Raw genomic sequence first — 26,514 nt, 5'->3', positions numbered from 1 at the left:
CTAGGTCGGCAGGGAAGGAGGCTCCCCAGGTCCTGGAAGCAGAGGCGGGAACTCAGGGAGCCCCCAGGTACTAGGATGGAGGTCAAAGGTGATGGGGCCCAGGGGCTGCACCTGTGCTTCTCCTGGCTCTGGCCCATCCAGGGAGTGAGGTGAGAGCGGAGGCTGGCTAGCAAACATGGAGGGCAGAGCGCCCAGGCCCATGCAGCCTCTCCGCAGAGCTCTCATGCTCTGGTCATCCCTCCCACACTGGGTTAGTGTCCCTGCTTACGATGTCTGTTGCCTCCTACCCCGCTGCCCACCGTATTTGCTTCAATTTGCCTGTGGTTCAATTCCTTACTGCCTTGAGGTGTTACCTAGATCACCTGTTCTTGAAGATGCATCATCTGATCAGGATATTTCATTATACAACCCTTATCCCCACCTTTGTGATCTATGCTACTTTATTTACTTTTTTCTTTGTTCAACGCACTACTCACCTTCTAAGATAGGTATTTTTACTCTTTTGTTTTCCTTGCTGCTGCTGCTAGAAGTCAACTTCCTCACGGCAAGAAAAAAATATTCTTTAACCATACCAGCTTCGGCTTTTTAGGTCACAGCAAGGACTTTGTCTCCTACTTCAGATCTGGCACTTTTCTTCATGCTCACAGTCACTATCTAGATCCAAGCAAACATCCTTCTCTTGAATTGCCACCAGCAGTAGGTTACTTCTGCTGCATACTATTCAGTGTATCTTCCTTACGTGCATTTAGAGGGTTTTCTAAAATTCAAATGTGACTATGTTACTCCCCTGTCTGAAACCATTTAATGTTTACTCATTGCGTTTAGGATTATGTAGTATTTGAATGAGAAAGCTCATTTGACATAGAATGATGGAGCATCCTTACAGACAGCTCATCCTGGAGATCAGAGAATTATTCCCATTACAGTGAGACTTCTGAATATGGCCTTAGGGAGAGGGAGTGGGTGTGACTTACTGAGAGCAATGTGCCTAACTTTATGTGTCACCCTAGATTCAGCCCTTCAGATGAACCTCTCTAGAAGTCATGCTTTCCCAGTTTAGACACATGCTTTCCCAGTTTAGACACATTTAGGCAGTCAATGGGATTCTCTCAGGATTTCTGATTGGCCAATAGTTTAAAAATACTGAGAAAACTGGAAATTTATAAGCATTAAAGGAAGACTGTGAGGATTAGGGGAGAAGTGAAACAAGGCAGTATGAGAGCAATTGTTTAGAGAGACTTATAACATTCCTGGGTATTTAGCAGAGAATATGTCTTCTGATGGCAGGAGGGGAAATGGTGAGGTTTGTATTGATCAGTAGCCTGATCTCCAGGTGCTGAGGTCAGGGATTTGAGACCATGTAGAATCACTGGCACATAAAAAGATAAAGCTAGACGATATCTCAGTAAAATCTTAATATATTAGTTAGTAAAATCTTAGTGTATACTTAGTAATATCTTTATAGCTCTTTCATTCTAGGTTAATTCTGTTAATGTTTACCTAATTTAAAGCACCTCTATCACAAGATGGAATGTGACTAAGAGTGTTGTATCATTATGTAAATAATGTCATAGTCTTGTTAATTTGATAGACTAATTTCTATCAAAGCATGGATCATATCTGTCTTATTTTTTATTCTTGGTTCCTAGAGCAATGCTTGGGAGCATGCTTTTTTGAATAAATGAATCACATATTTTAGCCTTATATTGTTTTTGTTTCATATAATATTGCCATTATATGCATAAAAGTTTATGAAAATGTTTACCTGAGTAAGAATATTGCAATATTATTATTTATAATATCGTGTGAAAAATAACTTATGAAGGACACTTTGAAAGACGGTTGTTCATGGTGGATTATCTTGAAGTTAGAAAACGAATGTCCTATTAGGATGTTTTTTAACTTAGGTTATATAATAGGTTGTAGGTCAGTAGTATTGTGCAATAAGGTAGTCCTTATTCATCTCAAGAAAATAGTAAAGCCTGTGGCATGAGATTCAGAAGCAAAGTTCATATTTGAGGATAACTGAAATAGCCACATTTGAATAGTTGAATAGTATATTTTCAAGGATACAAAAAGATTTTTCAGTTTAAGTTTAATACTAAATTTTGGAACTTAAGTCATTCATTACCTACCTATTAAGGACTTACATTTTACAGGATGTAGAGTCAAAACAAAGTCCCTATCAATACATTCACACACACACACACACACACACACACACATTACCCTCTGCATACTTATATGCCTACTGTACATATCCACATACCTATATGGTTGTTTTATCTATTCACATATACCTGTATACATATTACATATATACACATACATACCTACTACTTCTATTGTACATATGTATATATTTTCTGAGACTTAAGAGAGTATCAAAATTAAAATTGGTGACTAAAACGATTGTGAATGAGAAAGTAAATTTATAATTTTAATAAAATATAACCATGATAAGAAAAGTCTGTAATTTCATGAAATGACATTGTCTAAGAAATGACAGCTTTATTATGTAAGTTTCTTCAGAATTATATCTTAGATATGTGGAAGCTTTCATACTGAAGTATGTGCTCAATTTTTAATTTGTACTTTGTCATAACTTTAATTGTATCTCCCAAGAATTTTCTGTTATCTCTGAAGGATTCACCTTGCTAAAATGATTATTCAACTTTAAAAGTCTTCTGTTTTCAAAATGTTTTGAAAGATAAACCATGTTAACAAATTATTTAGCCTATTTTTAAAAAATGGCACTGTGTAAATGTACTAGACTTTCTTTGTGCTTCCTGGAAACATCTCTTTATAAGACACATTGACTCTTTCAGGCAATCAAGGTGCTGTTTAGTAAATGGCTTCACAGAGCATCGATTTCCATGAAAACAAGTGCTGGATGTTCTTTATCAGCCATTCTCAAAAGTATTTTTCTTTTAAAGGCAAGAACAAATTGAATAAATGAAATATTTATCTTTCCCTTGCAAAGTCTGACAGACTTATATTCCAAGAGTATTTGTATTCTAAATCTTGGGTTTTACTTAATGTATATGCCTCGGAAGAGCAGGTGTTTTCAACCACATGCGGAAAAGCTGACCCTGAAATTGTGTGTGCTATCTCATAATTTTTATGGATGGTTATCATAGGATTTTTGTACTGGACAAAGATTAGTTTAAAACAAGTAGAGGTAAATGCAATTAAATACAGCTTGTTATTAAGTGGTATCCACTTTATGTCAAATCTTGTCCTCCAAAATATTTAAAGTACATAACTATAAAAACTTGATAAGCTGTTCACCTGAAGAGAAAGCAATCATATTATATACGGATTAATAAATGCAATAAACAAGAAAGTGTGAAGTAGAATGAAAGGTCAGGAGTCAGGGAGAGAGAAGAAAGACAGCAATGGTAGGCAGGAAGCAAAATATTATGCAAAACAGATAAAGAATAAAAGAATTTCAACAAAATGATGCATTGTTACTCCTTAGTTGTCTGGTCTCTTTTCCCCAGTTTTAAAAACATTAATATTTGTGATCACATTAAAATTTTAAAATTCTACATCACTGTTCTTACATATATATTAATAAGACCCTTTCTCTCCTTATTTCTTCCTTACCACCAGTTTTGCCAGCCAGGAAATACTCTTAGAAAACTACATCTGTGTGGATAGATGGAGCAAAGGAAGAGAGAGAAGGAGGAATAGTATATATATATATACACATACATGTATATATGAACCAGGCACCCATGTGGCTTCTAAGGACAGGCTGAACATGGGGTCTGTGCCTTCAGTCAAAGCTTTAGATGGAAGATCTCAGATTTCAATGCCACGTGTTGACAAATGTTTGATGCTCCACCAGCTTTACGAAAAGCTGCCAGAAAGACTTTGGGAACTGTCAACAGAGCTACAGAAAAATCGGTTAAGATGAATGGACCGCTCAGACAGAAACAGACAACTTTCTTTACCAAAAAGATTGCTGAGAAGACTGTTAAAGCAAAAAGTTATGTTCCTGCCTCAGATGACACCTACTTGGAAATAGAAAAATTCTTTCCCTTCAATCCACTAGATTTTGAGAGTTTTAACCTGCCTGAGGAGCACCAGATGCAACACCTCCCCTTGAATGGAGTGCCTCTCATGATCCTTGATGAGGAGAGGGAGCTTGAACAGCTGTTACACGTGGGCCCCTTTTCGCCTCTGAAGATGTCTCCTCCGCTGTGGGAGTCTAATCTGTTGCAGTCTCTCTCAAGTATTCTGTCGACTCTGGATGTTGAATTGCCACCTGTTTGCTATGACTTAGATATTTAAATTTCTTAGCACTTTATAATTTGGGTATGTATTAATAGTTTGTATTAATAAAGCAATTATTTGTTTAACAGAGTCTTCCTAAAAAAGAAAGAAAAAAAAAAGGCTTATTAGGCTTCCCTGGTAGGAATATATATATTTTTTGTGAAAGTTGCTCAGTCGTGTCTGACTCTGTGTGACCCCTATATACCTCATGGGGTATATAGTCTATGTATGTATATATACATATATATACATATATATATATATATATATATATGTATACACACACACACGCACACACACACACACACACACACACACACACACAGCTTCCCTGGTGGCTCAGACAGTAAAGAATTTGCCTGCAATGCAAGAGGCCCAGGTTCAATCTCTGGGTCAGAAAGATCCCCTAGAGAAGGGGATGGCTAGCCACTCCAGTATTCTTGCCTGGAGAATTCCATGGACAGAGGAGCCTGGCAGGCCGCAGTCCATGGGGTTGCAAAGAGTTACACATGACTGAGTGACTGAGCACCACTAGCACCAGTGAAATTATAAAGTCCTTTTTGGTTTTTGCTCATGTTTTGTTTCAAGATATTAAATTGCTTCTAAAGTGCTTGAAGCTTTTTCTTTGTTTTTGACCAAAGTTCATAACCTTAATGCGTTTATACCTAGGAAGGTGACATTGGAAGTGCAAATGCCATATTTTTCTTTCCTTTCACTCCATTACCTGATGTAATGAACCAAAGTAGGAGATCTTTAACCTTTTATTGTATTTATTCTTTTTTGAATTCTTGATTAGGATGTCGTCGGTGCATACCCTAATATTTGGAATTCTGGAAAGCAGAAGTCCATAAAACTGTGGACATTTCACCAAATAATAGAAACTAAAGCTGAAAGAATTTTGCTTGAAAAACTGAGTAGAAGAATAATCATAATCAGGACTGGGGAAACAAAAACCCTGTTTTTCAAATGTGCAAATTCTAGTAATCACGTCATAAAGTTGTTAAACATACAGATTTGATAGGTCCTAAAATCTATGTGTGAACCCTGAACAGGCCTTTTTATGACCACATACATCTGGTGAATACTGAAACAGTATTAATGTTCAGTTAGTTTGATGAAGGCATGTTTGTAAAAGTCTTCAAGACTGAATCTAGAAAGAATTCATGACCATGGTTACTATATATGGGTGAGTCTTAGATTCTTATTCACAGTATTTCTACAATTCCTATAAACTTTGAAATGCAGCTTTTTAAGAGGAAATTTACATGTGATAAAATGTACCCATTTTAAGTAAATATTTGAATAAGTTTTGTCTATGCAGTTACAGTGATGAAATACTTGGTACATATTAATGATGTGAGGAAATATCTTTTACTCTTTGCCAATTGAAATTAGTTTTCCCATTGATTTTTCTTGAACCTAGATAGCAGAAAGCCTCAGAGAATGGCTTGGGACATCTGCTTTTATCAACTATCTTCTGATAGCTTGGCTATTGTGATAGTATGAATGTCTTCAGATCTGATTGCTTACATCTCTCAGTAAGCAAATTAATTTTCATGATACTCTTACATGGCCTTCTTAAAGTCTTCATTTGAAGTTCCACACTTGAAGACATTATCCTTTAAGGCATAACATCTAATAACTACATTTGAGTTTTGTCTATTAAAAAAAAATGACAGTCCCAACAGTTTTGACAAAAGAAATAAAGAATGCTGTGAAAAGCATCTTTATAAGTCATAATCAGAATGTTTTTTGTCTTATTTTAGGCATGTTTGATGAAACCACAGAATGCCATGTATATTGCCTTGTTATTTCTGTAAATTATGTAACTCCTACACTTTACAGTTATTTAGGATATTCAAAACATACTTATTCTAGAAGTTGTGGACTGAATATGTGATAGAGGGTAAACACTATGAAGCATCATAAAATTCAGATCTTTACCCAGCAAGCCTACACAAAATCAAAACACAATGCTAACAACCCTTTAATTTATGGCTTTATTTCATTTATATTTGCATAAAAAATGAAAGTAAGTTTGATAATGCCCTTGATTCAATAAGTACATGTTCTTGATCTGTGTTTTATCATTAATTATCGCATAGGTTCAGTGATTAAAAACATGTTCTAACTCAGTGACCAAGAATACTCAGAGATCTTGAAATGTTTTTTTCAAATACTTGTTTCTAAATTCTGAGTAGAGCTTGGAAGTAAGGAATGTATTATGGTTATTTACCTGGTCCTTAAACAAGCATCTATTAACCACCTTGTAGTGCTTTTTATTTCATTTCATAGTCTTTTACTTAAAACATCTTTTACCTGAATGGAAAGAATTCCTTCTATAGTTCACTATATTGTACCTGGGCTTCCCTAGTGGCTCAGTTGGTAAAGAATTTGCCTGCAATGCAGGGAGACCCAGGTTCAGCCCTTGGGTGAGGAAGATCCCCTGGAGAAGAAAATGGCAACCCATTCCAGTATTCTTGCCTGGAAAATCCCATGGACAGAGGAACCTGTAGGGCTATAGTCCATGGGGTTGCAAACAGTCAGACATGACAGAACAACTAATGAATTAAAAAAAGAAAAATAGTGTACTAAGACTTTTTTCTACTCTTATCTTTAATAATAATATTCAGTTATATTTTTTTGTGTATCAACTCAGCTTTCAAACTTTTATTTTAGCAATTATGGGTATATGGTACTGTCATCTACTCCCTTTAGTTTTCTCTTTATTCAAATGAGTTTCCATAATTTGACATTGATTTCTGACTGATGTTTATGTATGTGAAAATATATCTTTTAGATAGTAAGGATAAGTGTAACTCATCCTGATAAAATAAATTTACTATTTGAATGTGATGGTAGTGGGAAAAATGTCATAATCAAAGGAAACATTTAAACAACAAAACTATTTGATAGACATAAATTTGACTTTGGCATTGGATATGTTTTACATTGATGCTCTAAATATGAGTTCTTCAAGATAACCGTTTGTATTAATTAGTGTACAGTTTCTTAGCCAGATTGACTGTGAATTGTCAGGGTTCTACAGCCAGAATCATGTTTATTATATAGCATTTGTTGTACTGTTTTAATTTGAGAAAAGCAAATATTAAAATTATTTCAAATATTCCAAAACAAGTTGAATTTAAAGAATGTGTAGAAAGGGACATATGCTGTTAGCCAAAGCCAAAATATATTCAAGTTATTAATACTAATTTCCAGCCTGTGTTGTGCCATTTATATTTAGTTATCCTGAAGCTTACCTCCAAATCCTTCTCTCTCACAAAAATCCAATACAAAAATAAATCCTGTATATTTTGATTTTCAAATTATTTTGCTAAATAATATCTTTTTTCAAAGAGATAGAAAACATGTCATTAAAAATTAATCATATGATGTTTCAAGCTTTCACTGCTTTTAAGGCAATTAAATGTTAATAAGAAACTCTGAAGTCAATATATTGTAAATCCCCAAAGTATGTAAGAATTTTCTTAGTTATATAATTAGAGTTGTACTATTCATGCTAATCTAGAGCAATTTAAGAAAATTTATGTGTGTCCTTATATTTTTATATTGCTATCAAGGACATTTTGTTTGAAAATATGATCTACAATGTTATGAATTTGTTGTTGTTTAGTCACTAAGTTGTGTCTGACTCTTTTGTGAGCCCATGGACTGTAGCCCACTAGACTCCTCTGTTATGGGATTTCCCAGGCAGCAATACTGGAGTGGGTTGCCATTTCATCCTCCAGGGAATCGTCCTGACCCAGGAATCAAGCCTGGGTTTTCTGCTTGGCAGGCAGATTCTTTACCAGTGAGCCACCTGGGTAGCCAATGTTGTGAATAGGTTAAATTTAATCAGACAACAGATGTAGACTTTTCTGTCTGTCACTATCTTATATCTCTGAATAAATCATTTAAACTTTCTGAGCCTCATTGTTTTTATTGGCACCACTAGGAGATAGATATTATCCTCGATATCAGTTGTGAAAATTAAGTGTAAATGGTTTAAGTCACTTTTCAAGGACCCACAACCAAGAAATAACAAAGCAAACCCTTAGACTTAGGTTTGTAGCCTCAAAATCCCTGACTTGACTTACTAAGACTCACTGACTTTTATTAAAATAAGGTTTAAACAAAGATTAAAAGTCAGTATGTCCTAGTAAGTCAAGTCAGAGGTTTTGAGGCTACTATGACACACTGAATTTTATTAAAATAAGGTTTTTTAATCTTTGCTTTATACTTGAGGTAAACTGAGACAAAGAGGTTCAAGTACTTACCCAAGATTATATGGTCAGGAAATGTTAAAGCTGAGACTTGTATACAGAGCTGCTGCTACTAAGTTGCTTCAGTCATGTCTGACTCTGTGCGACCCCTGAGACGGCAGCCTACCAGGCCCCCCTGTCCCTGGGATTCTCCAGGCAAGAATACTGGAGTGGGTTGCCATTTCCTTCTCCAATGCATGAAAGTGAAAAGTGAAAGTGAAGTCACTCAGTCGTGTCCAACTCTGAGTGACCCCATGGACTGCAGCCTACCAGGCTCCTCCGCCCATGGGATTTTCCAGGCAACAGTACTGGAGTGGGTTGGCATTGCCTTCTCCATATACAGAGCTACTAATTATTATTCTAGTTCTTTCTTCTGGACCAAGCAGCCTTCCAAGATGAATGCCTCATAAAGTTCAGCAGGAGTAAAAAGGAAAAGACTCTAGAAATAATACCTGGTGTGTGCATATGGGTGGGTGTGTATAGTGCATATATGTAACATATGTAACATAAATATAAATATATATATGGTTTTCAGTAGAATGCTATTTTCTCAGATTGTAATATATGTTCATGCTGCATTTTATGTGCACTATTTTGATTCTTGCTTTTTCCCCCTCTTATAAATCCTGACATATGAGTCCAATTTTAGAGAAAAGGTGAGGTAAAAATGCAACATATCATTTTTCTCCAGGTGACTACCCTCTTTTTCTAACACTGTTTATGGAATAATCTTTCATTTCTCCATAGATATGAAGCAAATATTAAGGTCTAGAATTTTTTTAACAGTATTTCATAAACTGTTTAAAGAGCTATCTGCCCTCTGTTAACCAAATTAATAAGCATATATCAGAGACATACTGTAATAATTTCTAAGCCCTTGAATTACCTTAGAATCAGTAAGGTACTGATTTGACCATATTCAGTTGTTGAGTTAAATGTTTATTTTAGTGCAGTTTCCATAAGCAAGATTTAGGTAATGATTCAGGGTAAAGAGAATGGGTAGTCAGCAAAGGGAAGAGCTGTCTATGAAAAATCTTGAATGCTACAGTTTTGAATGTCACAGTGGTACACTTTTGGTCATTTATTTGGAAGAATTAACCATTAAAGTAAATATTATAGCTGCTATTTGGTATCCATGGCAAATAAATGGAGAAACAATGTAAACAGTGACAGACTTTATTTTCTTGGGTTCCAAAATCACTGCAGATGATGACTGCAGCCATGAAATTTAAAGACACTTGCTCTTGGAAGAAAAGCTATGCCCTAGACAGCATATTAAAGAGCAGAGACATTATTTGCCTCTACAGAGTCAAAGGCAAATAAGGTCCATTTAGTCAAAGCTATGATTTTTCCAGTAGTCATGTATGGATGTGAGAGTTGGACTATAAAGAAAGCTGAGAGCTGAAGAACTGATTCTTTTGAACTGTGGTATTGAAGAAGACTCCTGAGAGTCCCTTGGACTGCAAGGGAATCCAACCAGTCCGTCCTAAGGGAAATCAGTCCTAAATACTCATTGGAAGGACTGATGTTGAAGCTGAAACTCTAATACTTGGGCCACCTGATGCAAATAACTGACACATTCAAAAAGACCCTGATCCTGGGAAAGATTGAAGGCAGGAGTAGAAGGGGATGACAGAGGATGAGATGGTCGGATGGTATCACCGACTCAATAGAAATGAGTTTGAGCAAGCTCCAGGAGTTGGTGATGGACAGGGAAGCCTGGCGTGCTGCAGTCCATGGGGTCTCCAAGAGTCGGACGGGACTGAGCGACTGAACTGAACTGATTTGGTATCACAGACTTATCTATATATGGATTATTTTAGAATTTCTGGAGATGGTTAAGGAGTCTTAGATACACTTAAGATTGTACAGACGCCCATGGACATGCAACAATTTTTATCTTTTATGTGCATTTTTCATTATCTACTTAATTCAAAAAATTTTACCACCTTTCTGCATTTCCAGTCTCCATGGTTAAGAGAAAAACAAAGTATCCTTGGCAAAGTGCCTCATTGGAAACTTATACACTGCTGCTAAGACGTGATTCCTGCATGTACACTCTCAGTATCAAGTTAATATCTTTATAAATAAAAATGACCTGATGAACTCTGGGAATTCACCCTGGTGATTCAGATAGTGCTGGAGCTTATTCATGATTATATTGGGCATGAAATTGTTATTTACTGTTTAAAATATATGATAGGCTAAACTCCAGATATTTATGCTTTCATGCAAAGAACATGGACTTTGGAGATAGAAATCTCTAGCTCTTTCACGGACTGTCATTGAACCTTGCCTTCCACACCTGTAACTCTAGAGCAGTGTTCATTTTTCAGGGGGAGGGGGTAAAATAAAATAATGAGATAAGAGTATAGCACAGTATTTTATACCAAGGCTTAGTATATGTGAACTCCCTTCATTTTCTCTTCTTTACTGGAAACTATTTTTATTCCATAATGCCAGCTGTTTTATCTTACTTCAACAATTTGCTCCAATAACTCTTCCAGGATGTTATTATAATATTAAAGTGTTTTATCTTTGAGGTAATTGTTTGTGGGAACTAGTTTTTAAATATAAATTCTTTTTTCCTTAACATCAAGGTAACTGGAACACAACCTGAAATATTCAAAATATTTCAAGTAGTGAATTTTATTTCAATCAATAAATTATTTTTTATAATAAGCAACCTAGATTTACATAACATTGTACATTTTCAGTTATTAAATGATTTTTATGATCATGTTTCTCTGTTTTGAATGCTATTTTTTCTGTGTTACATGACTTTTAGTCATTTTCCTTTGCAGATTTATCTTCTTTTGGTGATTTTTCAAAAATTCTTTTTCTGTTAGTGGCCTTGAAAGAGAAATGTAGGCTCATGACATTTCAAAAGCAATTCACTTGGGCTTGTTGGCACTAACTTGAATGTTGATGTTGTTGCAAGGGTAGGACAGATGTTCTTCAAACAAATAGCATGTACTCCCCCCGTTTATTGCACAAAGTGACCAACAGAATACTCAAAATATAATCTAATCTGATTTAATCTCAAACTCTTTATTTCTTGCTGATTGTAGGAAATAAATTTAGATGTTAACTACTATAATAAAACATATATAAAATGAGATTATTTAAATTTATACCTCCATACATCCAGCTTTATTTTTTGTTTCTTTTCTTTCATTTGTGTCCTACAGCTGACCTTGAAACCAAGAAAATTATGATTTAAGGAAGTAAATACAATATTTTTGGATAATGGGTTTCCATTCTTGATTTCTGGAATTATACTTTAAGGACAAGAGGTAGTTCTGTGTGATTAAAAATCTGTCATTAATGCTGCAAGGGGAAGACCAGAGGCTGACACCGAAACACTTCAATTAGCTTTAGCAGAAGAGAAATGGAGGAGCTATAGAACATTAAGGATGAATTCAGGAAGACCCGAGACCATGGAGAACTTGCCTGCTCTGTACACTATTTTCCAAGGAGAGGTTGCTAAGTCATAGACTATGGAGCCTTTATCAAAATTCCAGGCTGTCAGAAGCAAGGTCTGATTTGAACTCACATGTCATCCTATTGCGTGGATAAGCCCTCTGAGATAGTAGATGTTGGAGACAAAGTGTGGATGAAGTTTACTGGCCGAGAGAAAAAAATGATAGGATAAAATTATCCTTCTCCATGAAGGCTGTCAACTAAGGGACTGGGAAGGACCTTGATCCCAACAACATTATCACTGAGCAAGAAGAGAGGCAGAGGCGGTCCTTCCAGGATTACACTGGGCAGAAGATCACCCTTGAGGCTGTCCTGAACACCACCTGCAAGAAGTGTTGCTGTAAAAGCCACTTTGCAAAGGATTGTTTCATGCAACCAGGTGGGACCAAGTACTCTCCTATGAGGAAGAGAAGGAAAAGGCAAAGTCAACAGAGTTTGAAAAGCCTGACCCCATGAGAAATTCTTCTAGAAAAAGAAAGGAGAAATGTAAACGTAGAGACAGGAAGTCATCTGACTCTGACAGCTCAGTCTCTGAGAGTGATACAGGCAAGAGGACAAGGCACACATCAAAGGACAGCAGGTCAGCAAAGAAGAAGACAAAGAAGCACAAGGAGAGTGGAGAGTAGAGGGGGTGGTTGAGAGAAGGAACCAGGAGTCTGTGGTTTGAAGCCCTGGCTCCTAGAAAGACTCAGTAGTGAGAATATGGCTTCTCACCCTCTTCTCTCCCATGAGAGATGCCATTCTTCATGCCACAGGCAAGTTTAGGAGTTAGGTTTCAAAAGCATCTGCCTGAATGAGTTGTTTCCTTACCACTCTTGGTCGCTTTGCAAGTGACCCCTGCAGCTCACCCATTCATTCACCCAATTTCATGCAGCAGGAGGTCTTATTACCCTCTCCAGCTGCCACTTCCAGAGCCAGATTCCTGTACAGGAGTCCAGGCTAGAGCCACAGGAAGTGCTGTAGGGGTGAGTCTGGCTGTAGGTGAACAGAGTGATTGGCCCCTCCCTGTTGGCCTACCTACCCTGTCCTGGTTGGTGGATGGTCTCTGCTACATCCAGGACACAGGCAGAGGGAGAATGGCAGTATGAGGGAGAACACGGTAAGAAGTGGTGCTCACTTTTTCCATTCCCTTAAAATGATTCTGCCCTGTTAGAAGTGACAGCTGGTGGTCACAGCCAGGAAACCATTGTTTGCAGTGACTTAGCCTGTTGTGACGTTCCATCAGACCACTCAACCAGACATCTCAAGCCAAAATCATTGGTTTACTTTGTATTTACTTCATTGTGAGGCAATTGGTTTCATTTCAGGTTTATGTTTAAATTCCTAGTACTAAAAAAAAAAAACCTCTCATTATTTGGCCTATGTCAATAGATTTGACTCTTAATATCTCTCCTCAGTATAAGCTGTGCATGCAGTTCTTATTTCTGATGTTATCCCAGTCATATCTGACAGATATCAGTAGTCTTTCTAATCTATAAAATGCTCAAATAGTAATCCTCTTATTCAATGTCTTCTCCCTTTTGCACATTTCAGTTACTCTAACTGCAAAATCTAATGTAATTGTTAGTAAACGTAAGTGGGCATATTAGCAGTAGAATGATAGAACCGAGGTAAAGAAAAGGGGCTGGTGATCCAGAAAGTATATAAGCATCTTTATAAAGAACAGAGATATAGAAACAAACCCTCTTGTCTTGTTGGAGGACCACTGAGACCAACAGAATGCCAGTAAGACTCTTGGATTCCACTCATAAAGAGCATATGTACACTGGCACCCCAGGAAGGGAAGAAAGAGGTCACTGTCCAATCCCACACCTTAGCCTAAGCCAAGTTAATTCTCAGGCCCTGCTTACTCCACATCACAGCATGGCACTCTATCTAGGGTAGCCATAATTGGGGCAGAGACTCAACAGTGAACTACGAAGGTAATCTAATTGTAAGAAAAGACTAGGTGGGGTGGCAGAGGTCACAGAGGATCCATGCTACCTTACTGAAATCCTCAGCCCATATATGCACCTGCTGGTACATGCAGGGTCTGGGTGCTGAACCCTGGGCTTCAGAGGACTGGGGCTGGCTGCACAGAAACAGCCTGAAGTGGCTTGAGTGTGGTATGGTCCACAAGGGGTTGGATGGGGCGTGGAGGGGAGGTGTACATGGAGGAAGCACAGCCCCATCACAGAAGCAAAATGTCCTCACTAAGGTATGCAAGGATGGAGGGCCAGGGCCCACCATAGCAACCTCACTTTTGGCATGCTCACAGTACAGTGAACATGTACTGCCACTGAAATCCCACTATTAATGCACAAGCAAGGAAAGGGCTAGATCCACCATAGCCGCCTCTTTCTTGTTGCTGCCTCTGTGAGTTCTGCCAGCAAGACAACAGGTACTCCAGTGTCTGGGATGGGTCCAGCCTCAGCATCTGTGGGCTTTGCGGGAGTGTACACACAGAAGCAGGGCCAGGGTCTGGGTTGCTTCCATTGCTCCCACAGAAGGTCCAGGTACTGTGTTCTGGGTTCCTGATTTCTTCAACATATTGGCACCCAAGGATCCATGCTGGCAGCTTTGTGAACACTGAACCTTGAGGAACACCAGCGCAGATTGCCTGCATTTCAACACTGGAGGTGGGGCCAATGGAAGTGCCTTCCAATGAACACCTAGGACTGATTTCCTTTAGAATGGACTAGCTGTATCTCCTTACAGTCCAAAGGACTCTCAAGACTCCTCTCCAACACCACAGTTCAAAAGCATCAATTCTTCAGCGCTTAGCTTTCTTCACAGTCCAATTCTCCCATCCATACATGACCAATGGAAAAACCATAGCCTTGACTAGACGGACCTTTGTTGGCAAAGTAATGTCTCTGCTTTTCAATATGCTATTTAGGTTGGTCATAACTTTTCCTCCAAGGGATAAGCATCTTCTAATTTCATGGCTGCAGTCACCATCTGCAGTGATTTTGGAGCCCCCAAAAATAAAGTCTGACACTGTTTCCACTGTTTCCCCATCTATTTCCCATGACGTGATGGGACCAGATGCCATGATCTTTGTTTTCTGAATGTTGAGTTTTAAGCCAACTTTTTCACTCTCCTCTTTCACTTTCATCAAGAGGCTTTTTAGTTCCTCTTCACTTTCTGCCATAAGGGTGGTGTCATCTGCATATCTGAGGTTATTGGTATTTCTCCCGGCAATCTTGAATCCAGCTTGTGCTTCTTCCAGTCCAGCATTTCTCATGATGTACTCTGGATATAAGTTAAATAAGCAGGGTGACAATGTACAGCCTTGACGTACTCCTTTTCCTATTTGGAACCAATCTGTTGTTCCATGTCCAGTTCTAACTGTTGCTTCCTGACCTGCATATAGGTTTCTCAAGAGGCAGGTCAGGTGGTCTTGTACTCCCATCTCTTGAAGAATTTTCTACAGTTTATTGTGATCCACACAGTCAAAGGCTTTGGTATAGTCAATAAAGCAGAAATAGATGCTTTTCTGGAACTCTCCTGCTTTTTCGATGATCCAGTGGATTTTGGCAATTTGATCTCTGATTCCTCTATCTTTTTTAAAGCCAGCCTGAACATCTGGAAGTTCATGGTTCACATATTGCTGAAGCCTGGCTTGGAGATTTTTGAGCATTACTTTATTAGCGTGTGAGATGAGTGCAAATGTGAGGTAGTTTGAACATTCTTTGGCATTGCCTTTGTTTGTGATTGGAATGAAAACTGACCTTTTCCAGTCCTGTGGCCACTGCTGAGTTTTCCAAATTTGCTGGCATCTTGAGTGCAACACTTTCACAGCATCATCTTCAGGATATGAAATAGCTGTACTGGGATTCCATCACCTCCACTAGCTTTGTTCGTAGTGATGCTTTCTAAGGCCCACTTGAATTCACATTCCAGGATGTCTGGCTCTAGGTCAGTGATCACACCATTGTGGTTATCTGGGTCATGAAGATCTTTTTTGTACAGTTCTTCTGTGTATTATTGCCACCTCTTCTTAATATTTTCTTCTTCTGTTAGGTCCGTACCATTTCTGTTCTTTATCAAGCCCATCTTTGCATGAAATGTTCCCTTGGTATCTCTAATTTTCTTGAAGAGATCTCTAGTCTTTCCCATTCTCTTGTTTTCCTCTATTTCTTTGCACTGCTCACTGAGGAAGGCTTTCCTATCTCTCCTTGCTATTCTTTGGAACTCTGCATTCAGATGCTTATATCTTTCCTTTTCTCCTTTGCTTTTCGCTTCTCTTCTTTTCATAGCTATTTGTAAGGCCTCCCCAGACAGCCATTTTGCTCTTTTTGCATTTCTTTTCCATGGGTATGGTCTTGATCCCTGTCTCCTGTACAATGTCATGAACCTCCATCCATAATTCATCAGGCACTCTATCTATCAGATCTAGTCCCTTAAATCTATTTCTTACTTCCACTGTGGCTTCCCTGGTGGCTCAGACGGTAAAGCCTCTGCCTGCAATGCAGGAGACCTGGGTTCAATTCTTGGGTCAGGAAGATCCCCTGGAGAAGGAAATGGTAATCCACTCCAGCACTCTTGCCTGGAAAATCCCATGGACAGAGAAGCCTGATAGACTACAGTCCATGGGGTCGCAAAGAGTTGAAAACAACTGAGTGACTTCACTTTCACTTTTCACTTTCACTTTCACTTCCACTGTATAATCGTAAGGATTTGATTTAGGTCATACGTGAATGGTCTGGAGGTTTTCCCTACTTTATTCAATTTAAGTCTGAATTTGGGAATAAGGAGTTCATGATCTGAGCCACGGTCTGCTCCTGGTCTTATTTTTGCTGACTGTATAGAGCTTCTCCATCTTTTGCTACAAATAATATATTCAATCTGATTTCAGTGTTGACCATCTGGTGATGTCCATGTGTAGAGTCCTCTCTTGTGTTGTTGGAAGAGGATGTTTGCTATGACCAGTGCATTCTCCTGGCAAAACTCTATTAGCCTTTGCCCTGCTTCATTCCATATTCCAAGGCCAAATTTGCCTGTTATCCCAGGTGTTTCTTGACTTCCTACTTTTGCATTCCAGTCTCCTATAATGAAAAGGACATCTTTTTTGGATGTTAGCTCTAAAAGGTCTTGTAGGTCTTCATAGAACCATTCAACTTCAGCTTCTTTAGAGGTACTGGTTGGGGCATAGGCTTGGATTACTGTGATAGTGAATAGTTTGCCTTGGAAACGAACAGAGATCCTTCTGTCGTTTTTGAGATTGCATCCAAGTACTGCATTTTGGACTCTTTTGTTGACCATGATGGCTACTCCATTTCTTCTAAGGGATTCCTGCCCATAGTTGTAGATATAATGGTCATCTGAGTTAAATTCACCCATTCCAGTCCATTTTAGTTCACTGATTCCTAGAATGTCGACATTCACTCTTGCCATATCCTGTTTGACCACTTCCAATTTCCTTTGATTCATGGACCTGATATTCCAGGTTCCTATGCAATATTGCTCTTTACAGCATTGGACCTTTCTTCTATCACCAGTCACATCCACAACTGGGTATTGTTTTTGCTTTGGCTCCATCCCTTCATTCTTTCTGGAGTTATTTCTCCACTGATCTCCAGTAACATATTGGGCACCTACAAACCTGGGGACTTCCTCTTTCATTATCCTATCATTTTGCCTTTTCATACTGTTCATGGGGTTCTCAAAGCAAGAGTACTGAAGTGGTTTGCCATTCCCTTCTCCAGTGGACCACATTCTGTCAGACCTCTCCACCATGACCCACCCATCTTGGGTGGCCCCACACAGCATGGCTTAGTTTCATTGAGTTAGACAAGACTGTGGTCTGTGTGATCAGACTGACTAGTTTTCTGTGATTATGGTTTAAGTGTGTCTGCCCTGTGATGCCCTCTTGCAACACCTAGCATTTTACTTGGGTTTCTCTTACCTTGAATGTGGAGTATCTCTTCACGGGTGTTCCAGCAAAGTGCAGCCGCTGCTCCTTACCTTGGACGAAGGGTATCTCCTCACAGCCGCCCCTCCTGACCTTGAATGTGGGTTAGCTCCTCTCAGCCCTCCTGCACCTGCGCAGCCACCATTCCTTGGAGGTGGGGTTGCTCCTCTTGGCCTCCGCCCTTGACCTCAGACATGCGCCGAGAGGAGCTAACCCACGTCCGAGGTCAGGGGCAGTGGCCGAGAGGATATATGTATATGCATGGTTAAATCTCCTCACTGTATACCTGAAACTTCCAGAACATTGTTAATCGGCTATATTTTAATGCAAAGTTAAAAATTTAAAGTTTGAAAAAAAAATAAAAAACAAATCAATCCTGACTCTATCGCTTTCAAAAAAAGAAAGAAACAGAACTCTTCAGTATAATAGATACCAAGTTCAAAAAGGAAATAATGAAAATAAGGAAAGAATTAAGAAAGGTTATTGATAGAAATGAAAGTTACTGTTAAACGAACTAGAAATTATAAAAAGAAACCAAGAAATGTTAGAAAAGTCACTCACCAATTCAAAAGCTGAGCTAAAGGCAGTGAATAGCAGAATGAATCATGCAGAAAAACAAATAAGTCATCTAAAAGATAGAATAATGGAAATCACTCAATCAGGACAAGAGACAGAACACCAAATTAAAAAAAAAAAAAATGGAAGCAAATAAGTTACCTATGGGATAATAGAAAGCATGCCAATCTATACATAATAGGAATCCTGGAAGGAAAAGAAAGAGAACAGGGGACTGAAAGTGTATTTTAAGAAATTATGAATGGAAAGTTCCCAAAGCTAAAGAAGGAAACAGATATCTAGGTACAGGAAGCATTCAGGGTCCCAAACAAGATATCTGATACCAGAACCAGACAAAGAAACTACCAAAAAGTCACAGCCCAAAATCTTTGATGAATATAGAAGCAAAAAATTCTCAAAAAGATATTAACAAACCAAAGCCAACAATACACAAAAAAGATCATACATCATGACCAGGTTGGATTCATCCTAGAATCACAAGGATGGTTTAGCATAGGCAAGTCAATCAATGTGATATACCATATCCACAAAAGAAAAGACAAAAACCACATGATCATCTCAAGAGAGGAAAGAAAAGCATTTGATAACATTCAACATCCATTCATGATGAAAGTGAAAGTGAAAGGCACTCAGTTGTGCCTGACTCTTTGCAACCCCAGGGACTATACAATCCATGGAATTCTCTAAGCCAGAATACTGGAGTGAGTAGCCTTTCCTTTCTCCAGGGGATCTTCCCAACCCAGGAATTGAACCAAGTATCCTGCATTTCAGGTTTATTCTTTACCAGCTGAGCAACCAGAGAAGCCACCATTCATAAATGGTGGCTTTTTATGAAAAGCCACTTTTCATAAAAGAAAGAAAAGCCACTTAATGGAATGGGAACAGTGACAGACTATTTTGGGGGGCTCCAAAATCACTGCAGATAGTAACTGCATCAATGAAATTAAACGACACTTGTCCTTGAAAGATAAGTTATGCCCAACCTAGACAGTATATTAAAAAGCTGAGATGTTACTTTGCCAACAAAGATCCATCTAGTCAAAGCTATGGTTTTTCCATACACATCATGTATGGATGTGATAGGTGGACTATAAAGAAAGCTGAGCACTGAAGAATTGATGCTTTTGAACTGTGGTGTTAGAGAAGACTCTTGAGAATCCCTTGGACTGCAAGAAGACCCAACCAGTCCATCCTAAAGGAAATCAGTCCTGAATATTCATTGGAAGGACTGATTTTGAAGCTGAAATTCCAATACTTTGGTTACCTGATGTGAAAAACTGACTCATTCAAAAATACCCTGATGCTGGGAAAGATTGAGAGTGGGAGGACAAAGGGATGATAGAGGATGAGATGGTTGGATGGCATCACCAACTCAATGGACATGAGTTTGAGTAAACTCCAGAAGTTGGTGATAGACAGGGAGGCCTGGCGTTCTGTAGTCCATGCAGTAGCAGAGTTGGACACAACTGAGTGACTGAACTGAACTGAACTGAATGGAAGTGGGTATAGAGGGAAAATATTTCAGCATATGAAAAGTCATTTATTGTCCATCGATAGAGGAATTGATAAAGAAGATGTGGTATGTATATACAGTGGGATATTACTCAGCCATTAAAGAAGAATGAAATAATGCCTTTTGCATCAACATGGATAGGCCTAGAGATTGTTATACTAAGTGAAGTAAGTCAGAGAATGAGAAATATAGTTTGATATCCTTTATATGCATAAACTAAAAAGAAATATAAATGAACTTGTTTACAGAAACAGACTCACAGACTTAGAGAACTAACATGGTTGCTAGGGGGAAAGGATAGGCAGAAGGGATAGATAGGGAGTTTTGGATCAGCATGTACACACTGCTATATTTAAAATGGATAGCCAACAAGGTTGTGTAGCATAGGGAACTCTACTCAATGTTGTGTGGCAGCCTGGATGAGAGGGGACTTTGGGGGAGAATGAATACATGTATACTTGTTACTGAGTCCCTTCACTGTCCACCTGAAACTGTTACATTATTAATCAGCTGTACTCCAACACAAAATTAAAAGTTTTAAAAAAAGGTGGGGGACTTAAAAAATGGCCCACATTAAAAAGATTCTTTTAAAAAGAGCCTGTGAATAGGTACAAATGTCCCTTGTCTTTGGCTTTCAGGGTTACTTTCATATGAGCCACATTCAACCTCTAGCAATTCAGTACAAATTTTAACTGAATTTTCCTTACTGGCTTGTGTGACATTGGTGTCCATGTAATTTGGTTAAGCAAATGTGTTCTGTGTCTCCTTGCATTCTTCTAGCTTCAATTTCAAGTTATCAATTTTACCTGTTACCAGTGAATTCAAGAAAAGTTGTGGTTTTGCAGGTTAACTGACTTTTTGTTGTTTTAAAATTGATATCATTATGATCTTTCCAGATTTCTATATTCCAGGCAGAAGTCCACATTCTGAAGTATAAATAAACTTTTTTTTTTAGAAGTCATATTGTTAAAATTGACCTGTCAAAAAATAAAATTCTTTAGCAACTCAATGCTGATGGAAGAAGCTGATAAAATATGTCTTGGTGCGAGTTTTCAGTTTTGTGCTGGCAACCTTGTGGCTATCCAAAGCATGATATATTTTGAGTCGTTTTCCTGTGCTACTTGGGAAAGAGCACAACAGTTAATCAGATATGTATATTATAGGTAACATACAATACATGTATTTTTCTTGGATTAGAATTTCTGTTAATATAATTCAAGTAATCTAGTCCAAACTTAAAATTAACCCCAACTATTAATATTTGACTTTATATTGTAGGTATAAGTTCTCAGACATTCTGGGGGAAATAATTACAGTATTTGTATTGTAAGCTTGTTTTATATATTCTGAAAACATCAGAGAAGTTTGCTAATAATATAAAATGTTTTAACTCTGGTTTGTTTTCTCATTTTAATTAGACAATTTTCCTATTGTGTCATAAACAGTTTCATAACTTAAGACTTTTGTACCTAGTGCAAAGTCTCACATACTTTATGAGGCAGTGAGCATAGAAATGGGAGTACCATTCATCACTTTATTCTCCTTAATGCAAAGCTGGCATATGGTAATGTATCAACGGATTAGAATGGTCATAAAAATCTCAGAATTTATTGAATGTAAGTATTAGAGCTGGGCAGAATTTCTTAGTTCAATGGTTGCTCATTGTCTTGGAAAACTTATGAGTTAAATGAGCTTTGAGTGTATATTTTCCTCCTAAAACTTATGTTTCATGAAACTATTTCTGATATGGGTGAATACTAAAATGAATATTGGAAAATATCTGATGTAATTTTAACTGAAAGTGTAAAAAGGTTACATCTTGGAGATGCTCACTCATAGGGGCTACTTCATTACCTTCAAATAATTTATATTTAAATTTATTTAAAATTCCCTATTAGTAATTGCCAGATAATAAATATTTCAGCTAATAAATATTATTATGGGTGAAGAAACAAGAAACTGAAGTGTTTAGTCCATGTGTCATTGAAAACTTACTGTCACTGTTGAAACCTTCACAGAATTAGACATAGAGTTCTATGCAACTTTACTGATTATTCTTAATGTAGAAATTACTCCAGAAGGGTTTAGAAAGTTGGTTTCTAAGAAGGCTTCAGTGTTCTTATTTGCCAAAGAAAAATGACTTTAAGTCTTTAGTAAATATTTATTTAAAGTGAGTAAATCTTTCAGTGCTAAGGGGATCAGATTCATCTTAGAACATCCTCTAGTCACTTTGTTTTTCTTTTTCTTTACTGTTATGCATGAAACTACTATTTCAGGAATATATACATTAGTAGCCATTTGAATGGCACCCCACTCCAGTACTCTTGCCTGGAAAATCCCATGGGCGGAGGAGCCTGGTAGGCTGCAGTCCATGGGGTCGCTAAGAGTCAGGCACGACTGAGCGACTTCACTTTCACTTTTCACTTTCATGCATTGGAGAAGGAAATGGCAACCCACTCCAGTGCTGTTGCCAGGAGAATCCCAGGGACGGGGGAGCCTGGTGGGCTGCCGTCTATGGGGTCACACAGAGTCAGATAGGACTGAAGTGACTTAGCAGCAGCAGCAGCAGCAGCCATTTGAAATAAATCATAGTCTGCTTACTTAAATATGAATGAATATCCCATCATCAAAAAGTGCTTTTTCCTACCAAAGATTGCCTAGAATCCAAATATGGAAATAGGGTCAAAAAAGTTATTAATAAGTTGGAAACTTTAGTACAGTTTTCATAAAACAAATATCATTTTGATATTTATATAGTTTCAATGATATTTGCAATAAATACAATAATAATTAGATTACTTTCAGGCATTCATTTTTATTAGTTATTCCAGTTTTATGTCAACTGCATAGACTGGTATTACACAAAATATATTTTATATCATATGATTGGAACTTAATAGATAACAATCTATCATGTCAATTTTTCCCAGTGAGGATTGACATTTTTTTAAATTTATTTTTAATTTTTTTGGCTACTCTGGATCTTTGTTGCTATGCACTGGCTTTCTCTTATTGCGGTGAGTGGGCATACTCTTTGTTGTGGTGTAGAGAATTCTCACTTTGGTGGCCTCTCTTGTGTGTAGCACGGGCTCTACCTGTGTGGGTTTCAGTAGTTGCAGCACAGTGGCTCAGTAGTTGCAATTTGTGGAATCTAGGGTTGTGGCACATGAGCTTAGTTGCTCCACATGCTGTGGAATCTTCCTGGACCAGGGATCGAACCCAAGTCCCCTGCATTGCAGGGCAGATTCTTATCCACTGTACCACCAGGAAAGTCCTAAATGACTTATTTTGAAAATTACCTTACTAGTTCTTCAAGAACTTATATTCAAAATGACCCAGCCCTTCCCATCCAAATCACTCTCACATTTCAAGAGTGCAAATTTGACAGAAATAAATTCTTTCCCCCAACATAGGAAAGCATGAGTAATAAAGTAATAATGAATTTTTATTTCAATTTGGCAATCATTTGTAGTGATTCTCTTAGTCCCTTTAATATTTTATTATCTATTAGTTCTAGATATTTATGCATATGTATGCATATAATTTCCTGATTTGGGAAAATACTTGGCAAGCCACACAATTGAAGGCCAAAGGAGGTCACAGATAGTACACATAATCCAATTAGCAATCTTTTGATTTATAGTGGATACTCTTAATATTTTATCATTAGAATTTATAATTCAGTAGCCAATGTCTATTCTTACCATATGTATTAGATGTGTATAAAGTGCTCTAATAAAGATGCTCAAATCTTCAGTGATTTAAAGCAGACAGATTATTTTTCTCCCGTTTAACATTTTAGAGGAAATTTAATGATCCAGGGTAGATAGGTTCTTCTGGTCCACAAGGTGATCCAGGAGTTTAAATCTCTCCTAACTTCTTGTCTACTGGGGATACACACTCAAAGCTGGCTTATAGAACCAATATATGTCTGGCTCATATCCTCTATTCTAAATAGAGGATATGGGGGGAAGTGTGTGTGTGTATATATATATATATATATATATATTATATTGGGGCTTCCCCAGTGGCTCAGTGGTAAAGAATCTACCTCCAATGCAGGAGCCGCAGGAGACATAGATTCAATCCCTGTGTCTGGAAGATTCCCTGGAGGAGGGCACTGGCAAGTATTCTTGCCTGGAAAATCCCATGGAGAGAGAAGCCTAGCAGGATACAGTCCATAGAGTTGCAAAGAGTCTGACACGACTGAAGCGACTTAGCACAGCATGGCATATATGATGTTATATTATAACTTAATAAAAGTCACTTAATATAAGTCCACTTAATGTAAGTCCCTTAATATAAGGCTTAATATAAGAATCTGCCTGTCAATGCAGGAGACCTGGGTTCAAACCCTGGGTCAATGGAGTTGAATAAGATTGAACATGCACACACATACACACAGTGTAAGTACAAATTCTATAATAAACACTGCCAACTTTGTCTGAGACATCCTGCCCTTCCTTGCTTGAATCCAGTCATGTTCCTGATGGGTTTTTGCTGGTGAACTTTGACAAGGGAGGACTGATATAGATATACAATTTACAGTCACTGCTATATCTTGCTCCATAAAATGTTGTGTGTAGTGTTGTGAATTGAGTGAAGAAGTCATTGTCCTTGCTAAATGTGCTCAGTCTCATGTGGGCAATATAATCAAGCATGCTGTGCTCTGTGTGCTTAGTCGCGTCAGACTCTTGTGATCCCATAGACTGTAGCCTTGCCAGGCTTCTCTGTCCCAACCCAGGAATCAAACTTGGGTCTCCTGCATTGCAGGCAGACTCTTTACTGACTGAACTAGGAGGGAAGCCCTAAGGAAGCATGGATAGTGGTAATACATAAGCTAAAGCAGTACTGTAACACAATTGCAAAATACATGGTTATGAAAGGGAATGGGGAGACATTAACTAATGCTCTTGAGGACAAGTAGAAGAATTCAAATGTCCCTTTGGTAGAAAAGTGATGTCAACTGATACTAGAAAGATAGAGCTTGCATTGAAGAAGGGCAATCCAGATTTTGGACCAAATAAGCACAGGTGTGAGAGTAAGAAAGTGGAAGAGCTTAAGTAATAGTTATGGCAGGAGAGTGGGTTCACTGAGGATGTCAGATGAAATGGCAAATGCAAAATTTAGAGTGTAAATATAAAGTTAAGAAGTTTAAATCTCTATCTCCAGGCAATAGGTGCTATTGGAATACTGCACTGGGATTAAAACAAGTTGCATTGTTTTGCTGGGGAGTGGTAGATGAATACTTTAGGGAAAGAAAGAGAAAATCAGATTAACTGGAGTCTGGAAGAGAAGTTAAGCCCCACCTGGAAAGCCCCATTCATTTATATCTCTCTAAATATGCATATCTATTTCTATCTACCTGTATGTCTGTATTTTAGTTTCATTGTCCAATCATTCATTGCTGTTTTATAGAAGCATGAATGACCTTTGTTATATAAACCTTATATCCTGTGACTTTGTTCCACTCGCCTCTTGGTTCTAGAAGATTTAAGTTGATTTAATGAGATTTTCCACTTAAAGAATTATATGCTTTGTGAATTGAGAGAAATCACTTTAATCTTATTTCCATATCACTGCTATTTATGTACTGGAAGTTCTCCTTTATATCTCCCCAGGTTTTAAGAGTAATCCATGTGTACACTTCTTTTACTCTTTCTGTTTAAACTCATATTCAGGATGCCTCAAGAAACTAGTTACTCTACTTTGTGTGACCACACTGTTTTAATACAAATTCCTTTGAAAATGTAGTGCCCTGACTATATGCAGAACTCATACTAACCATTTCAGAGTCAAATTGTACTCTGTGGTAGCAAAGCTGTAATAATGATAATGGGCTATGTGAGCACATATAATTCTTATGATGACACTATGGGTAAGTGTTTTTATTTCTAATTTGTAGATACAGAGATGGAGGCTTGAATAAAATTAACAAATGTGCCCAGAGTTTCTCGGACATATGTGTTACAGCTGGTATGTGTATGCAGGGCTCTTGTTTCAAGTCTTTTGCCCTTAAACATTATTTTAACTTAAACCAATAGTGTAATAATTGATATCCTATATTTTTTCTGTATGAAAAGTTAAGTGTTTATGCAATAATTTTTGATAATAAAATCAGTGCTATAAGTAATAAATAAATAAAATGTTGATTTTATTTCTGTACTACTTATTTATATATCTATACTTTTACACTTCTTTCTTAGGGATTTTGTTAGTTCTTCAACTTTAAGTTTAATAACAAGACACAGGAGATAACTTATTTAATCACTGCCTTTTATGAAATATTATCTGCCAATTGTCATTTCCTACAAGTATTTTTCAAATCCTAGCTTACAAGTATGTTTGAACTTTCCAATGAGAGTTTAAATTTTGCACAATGAGATAAAACAGTAAATGAAACAGCATCTACATGGTAAAAGAAATACAATTTTGAAAAGGGAAATAAACACTATAAATAAGTACTTTTATGTTCTTAGGCTAGTCATAGCTTCCAGAAA

The 26,514-nt window shown here is 37.6% G+C and overlaps 2 pseudogenes; both read left to right on the top strand.

The window, feature by feature from the left end:
- Positions 1–269: 269 nt before the first annotated feature.
- On the top strand, positions 270–4,364 carry LOC147379467 (securin pseudogene; annotated as a pseudogene).
- A 7,596-nt stretch (positions 4,365–11,960) lies between these two features.
- Positions 11,961–12,655, top strand: LOC147379466 (zinc finger CCHC domain-containing protein 17 pseudogene; annotated as a pseudogene).
- Positions 12,656–26,514: the final 13,859 nt, after the last annotated feature.

Source organism: Bos grunniens, chromosome 1 (genome assembly GCF_055505025.1).
Source record: "Bos grunniens cultivar Pamir isolate PY7600 chromosome 1, Bosgru_T2T1.0, whole genome shotgun sequence".
NCBI lineage: Eukaryota > Metazoa > Chordata > Mammalia > Artiodactyla > Bovidae > Bos > Bos grunniens.
This window is presented reverse-complemented; position numbering and strand designations above follow the sequence as displayed.